The sequence below is a fragment of the Anomaloglossus baeobatrachus genome, chromosome 2, assembly GCF_048569485.1.
Source record: "Anomaloglossus baeobatrachus isolate aAnoBae1 chromosome 2, aAnoBae1.hap1, whole genome shotgun sequence".
Lineage (NCBI taxonomy): Eukaryota > Metazoa > Chordata > Amphibia > Anura > Aromobatidae > Anomaloglossus > Anomaloglossus baeobatrachus.
Genome location: NC_134354.1, coordinates 32,264,199 through 32,275,253, shown reverse-complemented (window position 1 = coordinate 32,275,253; position 11,055 = coordinate 32,264,199).

The following is an 11,055-nucleotide window of genomic DNA, read 5'->3' as shown; positions in this document are numbered from 1 at the left end:
GAACAATACTGTACGTGTAGCAGTTACCCCCTCCCCTTCTCTCTTGTTTTCTATCCTATCTTTTATTTGGCAATTATGGATGCTGTGTCAGAAGCCTGGTACAATCAGCAGAAGAAGGAAGTTCTTGCTGCGCTCTGCAGATCCAAGTTGATTGATGGCCATGGCAAAACGAGGCAAGACCTCATTAAAGAACTTTTACAATGGGACGCAGAGCACGTTCATTCCCCCAGTGCTGGAGAAGAGGAGGCAAGCCAAGCCCAGGATAGTGCTTCTGCAGAGTCCCCACCATCAACTGCAAGCCAGAGCAGTGACCGGGGCAACATGGACTCTTTCCTGAAGATGGCTCTACAACAATTCGCTGCAGATGACCGGCAGGGACGGCTAAGCCTCATTCAGCAATATCGAGAGGCTGAGAGAGCCGAGCGCCAGGCTCAGGCCGAGCGAGAGGCTGAGAGAGCCGAGCGAGAGCGCCAAGCCCAGAGAGACCATGAATTGAATATCCTCAAAGCCCGGCAGCAGACATCTTCCTCACTAAACGGTGAGTCCAATAATGCCAGCAGCTTTAAGCCCCGACCGGAGCACTTTCTTGTGATGGAAAAGGACGGGGATTTGGACACCTTTCTGAGGGGATTTGAAAAGACTTGCTTGCAGTACCAGTTGCCCTCAACACAATGGGCACAATACTTAACCCCAGGGCTGCGAGGCAAGGCCCTGGACGCGTTTGCCAGTCTCCCTCAAGAGCAGAGTGGAGACTATGGGGCCATAAAGCAGGCCCTAGTACGGAAGTATCAGCTGACTCCGGAGGTGTACCGAAAAAAATTCCGGACCCTCCAGCTCGGACCTCATGACAGCTACAGCGATTTGGAGGGTGGGCTCCAGCGCACCTTTGACCAGTGGATCCAAGGACTGTCCGTTACAACCTTTGAGGAGTTAAAGGACCTCATGGTGAAGGACCAACTCCTACATGTCTGTCCTGTGGAGGTTCGACAGTTTGTTATGGACCGAGAGCCCAAGGAGGCCTCAAAAGCAGCCCAGATTGCCGACGCCTATGTGGCCAACCGTGCATCGGAGGTGCGGAAGCCGTCCACCACTAGCTGGAAAGGGGGTAAGATGACAACTACAACCACCCCTGCCCCTACCAGCCGACCTCCCGTAGGTCCTGTTTCATCCACCAGTGCCCGGCCCACCTCTGACACTCGCAGGTGTTTTTCCTGCAACCTGCCTGGACACCTCAGCTCTGGTTGCCCAGAGAGGCAGAAGAGGAACCCCACATCCAAGGCCCAAGGGCCCACTGGAACTGTCCTTTTGGCAAGGAAGGCGGGTGGTAGGGCCTGCGAAAACCTACACCCCGTCACCGTAGGCGGAACCCCCACTGTGGGGCTCAAGGACACTGGGGCCGACAGAACACTGGTCCGCCCTGAACTGGTACCCCCTGAAAACTTTATCCCGGGAAAACTCCTGACTGTCGCCTTGGCGGGGGGTGTCCACCACTCCTTCCCAATGGCCCTGATTCCCCTCGACTGGGGTGCTGGGAGAGGGTGGAGGGAAGTGGGGGTGGATGAACATCTACCAACCAATGTTTTATTGGGGACTGATCTGGGGCGATTAGTTGCACAATTTCTCCCTGATGATCCTCCCGAATCCAAAAAGTCATGTGATACAAATGTTGTTGATCAGTCATGTGATGCAAATGTTGTTAAATCATGTGATGCAAATGTTGTTGATAAGTCATGCGACCCGAATGCGGATACCCAGAACGTAATTACAAATGTTGTGCATGGTAATAAAGTGGAGATTTGTACAGGGGAACTCAGCCATGCCACGCGGCAGGGTGACGTGGCTGAGGACGACCCCAAGGTAGCAAGTGTCTGTACCGACAGAGATGGAGGCAGACATGAGAACCACGAGGACAGTGGTCAAGTGCAGCTGAGCAGTGTCACAGCGGACAGTGACACAGCCAGTAGTACCTGTCAGGCTGATGGGGAAGAGTGGTTATTCCCCGGGGAGACAGCCTTCATCGGTGCTGTCACCCGCAGTCAGAGTGCCCAGAACGCAAATGAAACCTTGCCTGCTGACACCTCTTCACCCAGAGGGATAACGGAACTGGTTACGGACCCAGAGCAGGTCCCAGAGGGTCCTGGTGAGGTTGGAACCTTAACGTCACTTTTGGCTGCTTCTAGCCAAGAGTTTCAGGTGGCTCTACGAACTGATGCCAGTCTAAAGACGTTAAGGGACCTCGCAGAGAAGCCCTCTTCCGAGACCGATAAGGAGAAGGTATTCTGGGACCAGGGAAAGTTGTACCGGGAGACAATTCCCTGTAACCCCCAACAAGAGTGGCTGAAGGAAAAACAGCTGGTGGTGCCTCACCGCTTTAGGAGTGAGTTGCTGCGGATTGCCCATGAGATCCCACTCGCCGGACACTTGGGGGTTAGCAAAACCAAGGCCCGGCTGTCTCACCACTTCTATTGGCCCAAAATGGGGACAGATGTTGCCAACTACTGCCGCTCCTGCATCACATGTCAAAGAGTGGGAAAGTCAGGGCCTGCTCCCAAAGCTCCCCTGATCTCTTTGCCGGTGATAGAGGAGCCTTTCCAGAGGGTCGCTGTGGACATTGTCGGGCCTCTGGCCGTCCCCAGCAGCTCTGGAAAACGGTTCGTCCTTACTGTGGTAGACTATGCTACCCGGTATCCGGAGGCAGTGGCTCTGTCCTCAGTTAGGGCCGATAAGGTGGCAGATGCCCTCTTGACCATATTCTCCCGAGTAGGATTTCCCAGGGAGATGCTTACCGACCAGGGGACTCAGTTCATGTCTCGTCTAATGGAGGCTCTCTGTAAGAAAATGCAGGTGCGGCATCTGATATCAAGCGCTTATCACCCACAGACCAATGGTTTGTGTGAGCGATTTAATGGTACACTTAAGCAGATGCTTAAGATGCTGGTTGAGTCACATGGACGCGACTGGGAGCGGTATCTCTCACACCTGCTGTTTGCCTACAGAGAGGTACCACAGGCCTCAACGGGGTTTTCCCCCTTCGAGCTCCTGTATGGCAGACGAGTCCGGGGGCCTCTTGGTCTGGTAAGGGAATCCTGGGAAGAGGAACTGAATTCCCCAGAAGTGTCCGTTGTGGAGTATGTCATTCGGCTCCGTGACAAAATGCAGTCAATGACGCAGATGGTGCATGAGAATATGGCGCAAGCCCAGGCCAGCCAGAAGCGATGGTACGACCAACACGCTCGAGAGCGGGTGTACGAAGTGGGTCAGAAGGTGTGGGTCCTAGTCCCAATGACCCAGAACAAGCTTCAGGCGGCCTGGGAGGGTCCATACCTGGTGCATCAGCGCCTCAATGACGTAAACTATGTGGTCACCATCGACCATGCCAGGAAGAGGCAAAAGGTCTTCCATGTCAACATGATGAAAGCTCATCATGACAGGGAAGCCTTTGCTCTTCCTGTGTGTAGTCTTCCCGAGGAAGGCGAAAGTGAAGTCTTGGTGGACTTGCTCGCCTCAGCCCGGGATGGAGGGTCTATCGAGGAGGCGGCATTCAACCCACAGCTGTCCTTGGACCAAAAGTCCCAGCTGCGGGAGGTATTCCGGCCCTACCTGATGACCTTCACGAATGTCCCAGGGAAGACATCCCTAGCCACCCACCAGGTGGACACAGGGAGTCATTCCCCAGTTCGTCAACCCCCATACCGTGTCTCCCTAGAGGTACAAAAGGACATAAAAAGGGAGATCGATGAAATGCTAGTCCTGGGAGTGATCCAGAGGTCCAAAAGTGCATGGGCCTCGCCTGTAGTCTTGGTTCCAAAAAAGGACCGGACAACCCGGTTTTGTGTGGACTACAGGAGGCTAAATGCAATCACAGCACCCGATGCGTACCCAATGCCACGCATCGACGAGTTACTGGATTGCTTAGCCGGGGCCCAGTACCTGACCATCATGGACCTGAGTCGAGGGTACTGGCAGATTCCTATGTCCAAGGAAGCACAGGAAAGGTCCGCCTTCATCACCCCATTCGGGCTGTATGAATCCCTCGTCATGCCCTTTGGCATGAGAAATGCTCCTGCCACTTTCCAGCGATTGGTCGACCAGCTGCTCGAGGGACTAGGAGGGTTTGCAGTAGCTTACCTGGATGACATTGCCATCTTTAGTCCCACTTGGGAGGAACACCTGGGGCACCTGGAGCAGGTGCTCAGGCGGATCCAAAGCGCTGGTCTGACTATAAAGCCAGGGAAGTGTCAGATCGGCATGACGGAGGTACAGTACCTTGGACACAGAGTGGGTGGCGGGACCCTGAAACCAGAGCCAGGGAAGGTTGATGCCATCACCTCCTGGCCTACCCCCAAGTCAAAGAAGCAGGTGATGTCCTTCTTGGGTACGGCAGGATACTATAGGAAGTTCGTTCCTAACTATAGTGCTCTTGCTAAGCCGTTGACGGACCTCACCAAAAAGAAGCTACCGCAAGTAGTCACCTGGACAGATGACTGTGAACGGTCCTTCAGGGCACTAAAAGCTGCCCTCGCCAGTTCCCCAATCCTACAAGCTCCGGACTTCACCCGACGGTTCATAGTTCAGACAGATGCCAGTGCGTTTGGCCTTGGTGCAGTACTCAGCCAGGTAAATGGGAAGGGAGAAGAGCATCCGGTGATGTTTCTCAGCCGCAAGCTCTTATCCCGGGAAGTGGCCTACGCCACTGTGGAGAAGGAGTGCCTCTCTATAGTGTGGGCCCTGCGGAAACTGCAGCCCTACCTATATGGACGCAACTTCACCATAGTGACAGACCACAACCCTCTCAGCTGGCTACATCGGGTGGCCGGAGACAATGGTAAGCTACTGCGGTGGAGCTTGGCACTACAGCAGTATGACTTTACCATTCAACACAGGAAGGGTGTGGAGCATGGCAATGCTGATGGGCTGTCCCGGCAGGGGGATGCCAGCGAGGTAGGCTTAGGAGACGATTGGCAAATCAATCTCCCATGCTACCTCAAAAAGGGGGAGGTGTCATGTAGAACTGTTGAAAGGACTTCATCCCCCTCTTCTTCACCAGCCACAGGTCGTCATGGCGATTATCTGATTGGCCTGGAAGCTTAAGGTATTTATGACTTTGGGTGATGGTAGAACTAAAGCCAAAAGCTGCAGAGAAAGACAATTCTTTGTAATATTGGCGGGAAAACTCCCAAAGCAGGTTTTGAAGTGCGACTTTAATGCTAGAAAGATGAAAAACACATTGCCAGAATCCCTGCGTCGTGCGGAACCCAGCGCACCGTCTCACCTGACGAGGAGATCGACGGAATCACGACAAATTAGTATTGGCCAGTAAAATTGTGCTAGAGGCGTTGTGTTTGGTATCAATGTAACTGTAAAATCGAGATATTAAATATGACGCTAATATCTTTCACCTGTGTGACCCAGGGGCAAAGATATGAAAAACCCTAGAATTATGGAACTTTGTGACCATCTCAAGCCCAGCCCACAAGTGACTGTAAAATGATGTCACAGGCAAGGGGGGCTAGCAAGAGCATAAGAGACAGTTCCTGTCTTGGGGGCTCAGTCAGCACGAGGAGGGCATCATGAAGGGTGATGCTGGCCGATTCTAACATCTCTTGGAGTTCCCTCCTACTCCCTAAGCAGACGTCACTTCTATGGCACAAGCTTAGTAAGTTTCACGTTTATACCTTTTATTTTATGTAACTGTTATGCCGTAATGTGTATTGTTCCCTTTTGTAAATTCCTGTATATTCTTTAAACACTGCCTATTTTCGGATTAAATATATAAAAATGTAAGAGTTTCTTTCCTTATGCTTTATATACGAATCCAAAACCCCGAAGGGCCTTATGCTATCTGAAACGGGTTCCCAGCTACCTGTAGAAAGTCTGGGTGGTGGCAGCGTAATTGTTATTGCATAGAATTATTGGAGTGCTATCATTAAGGGTACCGAGGTATATAAATATTCCATTAGCAGGAATCGGGGATATATACATTTACCCTTGCTGTGAGACCTCCAATATTTGGCATTATCAGCTCAGCAGCCTCATCTTATGCATTGTCCTGCAGTACCAAAAGTGGCCTGCAGACAAGGGGGGCGCTAGAGAGTAGTCGTGTGTAACAAATCAGTGAACAGCTGCGGATTTCTGAGGGACTTCCCCGGCTGTTCGTGACATATATATACACACATATATAAATATACACATATATATACATATACATATATATATACATATATATATACATATATATATATACATATATATACATATATATATATATATATATATATACATACATATATATACATATATATACATTATATAATAGTTACCGTAAATCGGTTGGTGGCAGCGAGTTGTGCCAAGGATTATTGTGGGGAGGCCAGTGAGATTCGGGGAGAGTTTATATATTCCGCCCGCGGAGGTCGGGGGAATATATACCCTTCTCTCGCCGGGGGCCCTTCAATAATCGGCATAAGTAGTATAGCGGCCTCCTTGCTTATTGTCGGGCAATTCCATAATTGGCCTGACTATAAGAGGGGCGCTAGAGAGCGCGTCACGTGCTCTGTCTGTCGGTCGGGAGGTATAAAGTAGGGGTGACCCCCACTTGTTACCCCCCGATTGTGACGTACTGGTAGCCAGCGCGGGGGATTTCTGAGTGACCCCCCCGGTGGTTTGTGACATAATATGTCACAAACCACCGGGGGGGGTCACTCAGAAATCCCCCGCGCTGGCTACCAGTACGTCACAATCGGGGGGTAACAAGCAGGAGTCACCCCTACTTTATACCTCCCGACCGACAGACAGAGCACGTGACGCGCTCTCTAGCGCCCCTCTTATAGTCAGGCCAATTATGGAATTGCCCGACAATAAGCAAGGAGGCCGCTATACTACTTATGCCGATTATTGAAGGGTCCCCGGTGAGAGTAAGGTATATATTCCCCCGACCTCCGCGGGCGAATATAAAATATCTTCCCGAATCTCACTGGCCTCCCCACAATAATCCTTGGCACAACTCGCTGCCACCAACCGCTTCACGGTAACTATTAGCCGAACACACAGACGTGGGATTCAAGATCGAGATAACAGAACAGCCCAAGATTAATTATATAATTTAATCGCCTAAAGCACACTAGAAACTACAATACATACAATAGGGAATCTACAGAATATACATATGTCAGAGTACAGTTACAGAGAAAGCATGGTTTACAACAGGTATGCAATTCAATCAGTTACCTTGTGCGTCTGGCCACAGGGGGGCGCTGTAGACCAGGTTTCCAGGAACTCTCTCACAGGTCTGTCCCAACCAGGCCCCCGAGCAGAAGAACGCTGGAAAATGGCCGAAGTAGGGTTATCAACCTGGGCAGATCCAGGTCCCCTCCTACCTTAGTGACCTCACAGGGAAGCACTGCCACTCCCCCTGCATGGATCAGAATTATCCAGCAAAGGGGATTTTGGCTATAACTTTGCCTGGGAGCGTCGTAGGCAGACGCCAATGCTCTCATTGTGACAGTTATGAATTTAGCTACAGAACGAGGGGACTCATGACCTGTCTGCCAGTTCCCCATTGGCTGATATCACGCCTGGGGCATTTCCCAATGTCCTGTTCCCATAAAAAGGGGGTGCCGGCATCGTCCACATGCGGAGACACCATTTTTATGGTTGCCATATTTATCGGAAATATGGCTTGCGAGATATGAACCATTTTTTACTGGAGTCGTTCTGTCTGGCTATTTCCATAGCCTTGCTAACTAGCTAGCAGCTCCTACTACAGGGTGACGGCAGGGAGTCATCCTGTGTCCATTGTCCTAAAGCCACCTAATTTCCATATCACAGGACATGGCCATGGATTTGTTGCTAAACCAGTTGTGTGAAGGGAAGGGGGGGTGACACCAGGAGAGGGCTTCCTGACATGACTTGAATGTCATGATTTATCGTCATATCTCCGGATTTACCTCACACCTCCCCCCTTTTGAGGGCGCTAGGGGGCAGCACACTCCGGTGTTCCCCCGTGCGCCCGTCCGCGACCTCTCCTTGTCGGGACAGCCCGTCTGCGTTACCGTGGTCACGGCCCCTTTTGTGGCGAATGGTGAAGTTGTATTGCTGGAGCGCAAGGCTCCATCGCAACAATCGCCCATTCGTCCCAGAAGCTGGAACATCCAAGGCCTGAGCACCTCGGCCTTTGGATGTAAAACAAATGACCCCGACTTTATTCAAAGACTGAAGAATATAGACATTCAGATCCTCCTGGAAACATGGACCAGAGCTGAAAACGAATCTCTGGTGCCAATCGGATACAGAGAAATCTCTGTCCCTGCCCTTAAAAATAAAAACATCAAACAGGGCCGCTGCTCAGGAGGAATATTGATCTGGTATAAAGAAGAGCTCCACCAGTACATCACACCAGTGAAGAGAGGAGGCAGCCACATATGGATCAGAATCAGCAGCTCCATCCTCACCTCTCAGTCCGATGTCTACCTCTGCACCACCTATATACCACCGCCAGAGTCCCCCTACTTCAATCCAGACAGCTTTGAGATCTTACAAGAAGAAGCCACCCATTATCAGGTCCTGGGCAAAGTTCTCATCTTTGGAGACCTCAATGCAAGAACAGGGAGAGAAAAAGACTTTCTGACCACAGACGGAAACATCTACATATTTGGGGCAGAGAATGACAGTCACGACTCAGAACACTCAGAGAGAAACAGCTATGACAGTACAGTCAACAAAAGTGGCAAAAAGCTCCTGAACTTATGTAAAAGTTTAGGTCTTCATATTCTTAATGGACGTACAAAGGGAGACTCACTGGGAAGATATACACTAGACTCCCATGTAGGAAGGAGTGTAGTAGACTACGCCATTACAGATATGGACCCGGCAAATATTAGCGCCTTCATAGTCACCCCACAAACGCACCTGTCAGACCACAGCCAACTTCTCCTGTACATAAAATCTACAGAGAAACCATCCACACAAAAGCCACAGCAGAGCAGCCTCTACAACCGACCTCCATCCTATAAATGGTCCAAGACGTCAGAAATAAAATATAAAGAGGCTCCCAACAGACCGGAATTACAAGAGATGCTCCACAACTTCTACAGCTACAAGTACAAGTCAAACCCAGAAGGAGTGAATCAAGCTGCAAAAGACCTCAACAAAATATTCCACACCATGGCCAAATTGTCCGACCTCAAACAAGTCAACTACAAGAGGCCAAAAGAAAAGCAGATCAATGGTTGGTTTGACAAAGAGTGTAAAGCCGTTCGAAAGACCCTGAGAACAGCCTCAAACAATAAACACAGAGACCCCAACAACCCAGACCTGAGGGAAGCCTATGACACCATACAAAAGCAGTACAAAACCATCCTCAGGAGGAAGAAGCAGAGCTACATCTCTACCAAACTTAGCCAACTCCAAGACGCCCTCCAAGACAACTCCTTCTGGGAAATATGGAGCCACATGGACACAAAGAGCAAGAAAAAGACTGATACCCATATCCAAAATGGCAACATCTGGCTCCAGTACTTCAGAGACCTCTACAAAGACATCCCAAAAGAAGGACTAAGCCAAGAGCAGGAAAACATAACATCAAAACTAAAGGCAATGGAAGAGAAAATCAAAAACTTCCAAAACCCACTGGACACACCAATTACATTACAGGAAGTTGCAGAGAAAATCACTTCCATAAAGTGTAAAAAATCTAGTGGTCTGGATGGAATCCCCCCAGAGATGTTGAAGTACAGCCCACCAGAAATTCAAGCTGCAATGGTTAAACTGTTCAACATTGTGCTGAGTGCTGGCTACTTCCCTCGTACCTGGAACCAAGGACTCATTACACCGATCCACAAGAGTGGGGACAGGTATGACCCTGCCAACTACAGAGGCATATGTGTCAGCAGTAACTTGGGAAAACTGTTCAACAGCATCCTAAACAAAAGGATCATCAGTTTCCTTACCGAGCACAATGTCCTGAGCAAAAGCCAAGCAGGGTTCGTGCCAAACCACCGCACCACGGACCACATCTACACCCTGCACAGTCTCATTCAGAGCCACGTCCACAATACAAAGCATGGGAAGATATACGCCTGCTTTGTAGACTTTAAAAAGGCCTTTGACTCAGTGTGGCACCCGGGCTTGTTCTTAAAAATGCTGGAAAGCGGAATAGGAGGAAAGACCTACGATGTCATCAAAAGCTCCTACACCGAGAACCTCTGCAGCGTGAGTGTGAACGGTAGAAGAACGGCTTATTTCCAGCAGAGCCGAGGAGTCAGACAGGGCTGCAGCCTAAGTCCAACGCTCTTCAATATTTACATCAATGAGCTGGCTGCTGCTCTGGAATCTTCACCTGCTCCAGGTCTCACACTCCATGACGCCCAGGTGAAATTCTTGCTCTATGCAGATGACCTACTGCTGGTGTCACCAACCGAGAAAGGTCTCCAAGACAACCTACAAATTTTGGAGAAATTCAGCTCCACATGGGCACTACCGATCAATCTAAAGAAAACCAACATCATGGTGTTCCAGAAGAGAAAAAGAAGATTTGACCAGCATCCTTCATTTGTCGTAAACGGCTGCACTCTAACAGGAACAGACAAATACACCTACTTGGGCCTGGAAATTCACCAGTCAGGGAGCTTTAAACAAGCCATAGAGACCCTGAAAAACAAGGCCTGCAAAACCTTTTATGCCATCCGAAGGAAATTGTATCATCTGAAGCCACCAGTGAGGGTCTGGCTAAAAATCTTCGATTCCATCATCGTCCCAATCCTCCTGTATGGCAGCGAAGTCTGGGGCCCTCACACTTACCCAGATTGGTCAAGGTGGGATTCCAGCCCAACAGAAATATTCCACCTGGAATTCTGTAAGCACCTTCTCCAGGTCCATCGAAGCACCTCCAACAGCGCCTGTCGAGCTGAGCTGGGCAGATTCCCTCTACACCTAGCAGCTCTGAAGAGGTCACTATCATTTCAGGCTCACCTACAGAGTAGCAATCCAAGCTCCCATCACCACAAAGCTCTGATACATATACGTGGGCCAGATGAACCAGGACCCCTGGCACAGCTC